The sequence below is a fragment of the Scleropages formosus genome, chromosome 8 (genome assembly GCF_900964775.1).
Source record: "Scleropages formosus chromosome 8, fSclFor1.1, whole genome shotgun sequence".
Classification (NCBI taxonomy): Eukaryota; Metazoa; Chordata; class Actinopteri; order Osteoglossiformes; family Osteoglossidae; genus Scleropages; species Scleropages formosus.
Window position 1 is genome coordinate 21,026,753 of NC_041813.1, and position 4,741 is coordinate 21,031,493.

Sequence of the window (4,741 nt, forward strand, 5' to 3'; positions counted from 1 at the left end):
CTGGTGCTTTTGAGCCTTTTGCATTGACATTAAAATAAAAAAAATTAAATATTTTGTAATTTTTTTAATCTGTGCTGCTTACGTTTTTTGAGTGCGGGGAGTGAATGAAAATTGCAGGGGGGCGATGAATTGTGTGTGTGTGTGTGTGTCAGGACAGACAGGTTCGTTCGGTCAGTGAATATCGTTGCTCCTCCATGTTTGGAGAACAACAGTGGCACTAACTGTCTGGTGTGGCCACGCGGGACTTGGAGGGAAGGAGAGGGGAGGGAGGAAGGGAGGCGGGCGATGCTGCTGGCTCCAGTCTGGGAGAAGTGGACATCAAAGCTGGGTGAGCACTCTCTGTGACTTAATTAAGTAAAGATCCCAGTTCGCCAAGGCCTGATCTCAGGCCTGCCAGTAAATCCGTCACAAAAAAGATCAGAGCCTGCAAGTCCCCTTCTCCTCCACCCCAGCCATGTCATCCCTTTTATGGCCCTCCACTTGTTATCCGCTGGGATTTTTATTTTTCTTTTTAATGTGAGCAGCCTTTTGTGACTGATGATGAGAGACTGTGGTGGGTTTAGCTATCCTTCTTTTTTTATCTTAACAAACAATGGTACATGATGGGGCCATGGGATACGTATGGGGGGGCCTGATGTACACGGATGTGATCCAGTTTGAACAGGGTGTCTCTGAGGTACCCGAAAGGAGGTCCCCGTTTTGCACAAAAGAATTTGGGGTGAAAATGTCCCCGTGACTAGGGTTCGACTAAAGCTGTGGCGTAAGCCCCACCTTACACCACCCACCTCCGGTGTGTCGGTCTTCGCAGACCCTCTGATTTGTCTGGCGTCCCATGGTTATTAGGGCCCGGCTGCTGCGCAGGGGAGGGGAAAATGTCCGCCCAACCTGGGAAGAAGCTTTGAAGTTCCTGTGATTAAAAAGGGACAAAATGCCCTGTGCGTGGTTCCTTTCTCCCTTCCTCCCTCCCTGTTTCCGTCTCACTATCCATCCACAGTCTCCAGCAACAGCACTTGATTGTTAAATCCAAACTCAGGGCCTGGGGCCTATAACTCAAGAGAGCTGTGAGGTAAAACAGGGTGACGGGAACAAGAACTTTCGCCTGCACAATGGCCCCAACTCCCAGCGCCCCAGCACTACGTCCTCCCCCAGCAGAGCCACGCCCCTCTGTGAAGCACACCTGGAATGGGGGGACTGGTGTCATCTGAGGAACAAACAAAACTCTCGCTTCTCTCTTGCCAGTGCCCTTTCATTTCCACTAGGCTGGCGTCTAATCCCCCAAGTCACCACCACTCTGCTGCCATAAGAGAGGGAACCTATCATTAGGTCCTGGTTCTAATTGCCAGGTGCTGAGACTTGTGAGCTGGTGTGATCAATAGTGGATGGAGAGAAGACAGAGCTGTGGCCTTCATCGCCACCATCTTACTCTGTCTCGCTGTCCACTCCCATCACTTGTAGGACACGCAGTGCTGTGGCCTCCTTTCCAAGCATCAGAATGGCAAGGAGGAAACACAAAGTTTGGAAATGGCCAAGTCAAAGTCCTGTCCTAAATCCAAATGAGATGTTCTTGCAAAACCTGAAAGTAGCTGCTCACACTTGATGAGGACCGTAAGGTTCTATGGGTGTATCCTTGAGCTCCTCAGCATTCCTGTGGATCTCTCTCTCCAACTTCCCTAAAAAGAAACTATCCCCCGAAGTAGTATGAGCAGTAGCCCTGTTGCAACTAAACTGGGTTGGCCATGAGACAAACCTGGGATGGCTTGACAACTGTTTTGAAAATTTAATCCTAAATTAGCCAGCAATTCTACGCTACCGACCTAATTCTATTACCAAGCAGTGTATCTGCCACATCAAATTGTCTGTGTGAGAAGGAGAGGTCCAGTTCTGGCCCACAACATAAACTCCACTGCTATTTTGTATTGAACCAGAACCATCAGGCTACCAGGTGGGTTGCTTGCAACACACAACGCAGTCAGCTACAATGACGCGTTTAAGCGAATGCAGCATTTCTTGCCTCAAGACCACAGATCCGCATTCCAGACCTCAGTACAATGTAAAGCCGCCTGCGTTAATCATGCGGCGTCGTGGGGGTGGGACACGATGGGAAGCTGCTTCAAGTGTGCAAAGTGGCACATCTGCAACAAATCTCTATTCATAACACTTCCACATCAATTTATGCCCCATGCCTCTTCTCAGCGTGAGTCTAATTTTCCCAGTTGGCAGAGACAAGAAGCCGCAGAGCTTCACTCTATAGGTTCTCAGGCCCTTTTGGGACAGGGTTTCTAGACCCGCAACCCGAAGAGCATGGAGCTCCTCCCTGTTTCACTGCTTCTATAGAGAAGGAACTGATGGCTTTCAGTCCACTTTCTTGCAGAAGGTTAAAATATTTCCAAACAGAAGGGAGACATCTTGGTGCAAAGCCCTAACGGTAACTTTCCTGTTGCTTTTAAGGACCCGAGAAGCTGAGACCAGCATAAATGAGACTGTCTCAGATCGATGCCCTTCAACAATAATCTGTTGCTTCTCAAGGTTTATAAAAATTCATTTTTTTAAAAAGCTTTGTGTGAAACTGTTGCGTGGGCTCAATTCTCACTGTTAGAGAAACAGCCAGATTTTAGAAGAAATGGTTTGTTTAAACCCACTCACAGTTTTTTCTTCTGTTCTCCGTATTAATATTCATTTCACACCTTATCAGCTTTCTGTATGGCCATCAGCAGTTTGATGATCTGACCGCCAGGACTGTGTGCTCGTGGGTGGATTCTTAGGGGAGCTCGATCAGACCTCACGAACACCACGCTGAATTCCCCTGACTCGGCTATTTGTAAAGAGGAAGGTCACGTCATGCAGTAAATGGTTTGTTGTTCAAATCAAGTCTGCGTGCCGGAAGACATGGGAATGCTTTGCGCCTCACTCGGTCGTGTAAGACCGCCCATCGATTCCTAATGTTTGGTTAATGCACATCAAGATTTCGATAAACAATATCTAGAGATGGGGGCGGTGGGGGTAGGCACGGGAACAGCTGTAAGCACCCAAGACACTTCATGGCCAGAACGACCACTTCAAACACGGAGACAAAGCAGCTGGAAAACAAACGATGGGCAGGAATGTGCAGACAGGCGACGGGAAACAAACAGCATACATGAGAGTTTAAATAATGTGGTTGTAAACTGTTACTATTATTTGTGAATCATTAGCAGTGCAAGAATCATTAAGTGTGATTTGGCCGCTGCTGACAAATACAGCAAGTTTCCCAAAGCAATCATGAGTTGTACCACATCGGTAATTTAGCAAACTCATTGTAACTACAATGTGAAACCTCTGTCGAGAACATTTTTCACATATATTGATATTTTATCATTCCAATAAACATATAAACTTTCATTAGCTTCATTTTTTAAAGTAAAACAGAGTCTCCTTTTCCACCAAAAAATAAAAAACAAAGATAAATGTGGTGCATATTGAAAGCAGGAGACGTTCTTATGGGAAGATTTACACCAATTTTGACATGACTAATGGACTGTCACCCTCGATGCCGACTTCAGAAATGTGGCGTGCTCTCTCGAGTGAGGCGAACAGGGTGACCGCTTTCAAAAAGTGTGCTTTTAATTACCGTAACGTTTCCGACGCAGTGCCAAGAAACGGGGCAAGCAAATGAAAACAAACGTCGTTTTACTTATTTCTGCTTAAGGGTGCAGTCAGAGCACATGTGCAGATGACAGTACTGCCCATCATCATGTGGTTGTAGGAAGGACAGCACTCCTTACTGTGTTCTGATTGTTTTCTTTGTTTCGTTCCGTTATCAATAAAATGATAATTACAATGACTTACCCATTTATACAGCAGGGTCATTTTCACTGTCTCCGTTCAGGGTAAGTACCTTGATCAAGGGTACTACAGCAGGAGGTGAGATTCAGACTGGCACCATCAGATTGCAAGGTCACACACCTAACCACTACAACACCTGCTGGCCCTTTCACTTTATGGAGGAAATTTCCCATTTTCAACACAAGCGCTCTGTTTTCTCTCTGCCGTCCCCTTTCAGTGAGGTGCTGGAACTGAGCAACAAACAACTAAAATGAACACACGAGTTCTAATAATCTTAAAATGGGATTTTTTTTTTTTTTTGAATCTCTGAATTAAATTAAAAAATATTTCAAATGATTTATGTCCATCAATCTAAATAAGGCAATACTGATACATACTGCTTCAAACATTAAATAATATATAGATTATATATATTAAATGCATCACCTTCGCTGCTTTTTACAGTATCTGTAGTGCTTTCTTCCGTCTCACTAACTCAGTGTATATTTTACATTACACTCACATTTACCTACCGAGCTGACGCTTTTATTGTTATTTTATAATTATAATTTTGGATATCATCAGTTTTATATGCATGATTATTTTTGAAAAAGACGAACAGCGGGACGATGCTGCGACTTGAGCCTCAGGTGTTCTTCTGGGCAGGTACACAATACACATGATGAGATCACGGACACTTTGTTTTATTAGTGTGGTTTCGCGATTCCGACCCCAGCAGCGCGCTTACGCTTCGTCTTAGCAGGAAAAAGCGAGGGAAGCCCGTGTGTGTTTGCGTGTGTGTGTCTGCGACTGACACTCTCTCTCTCTCTCTCTCTCTCTCTCTCTCTCTCTCTCGCCTACCGTATTTCGGTTACACAGCAGGGCGCGCGCGTCGTGACGTCACCCGCGGCGCTGGAACGTGCTGTGTCAACAGCTCGCC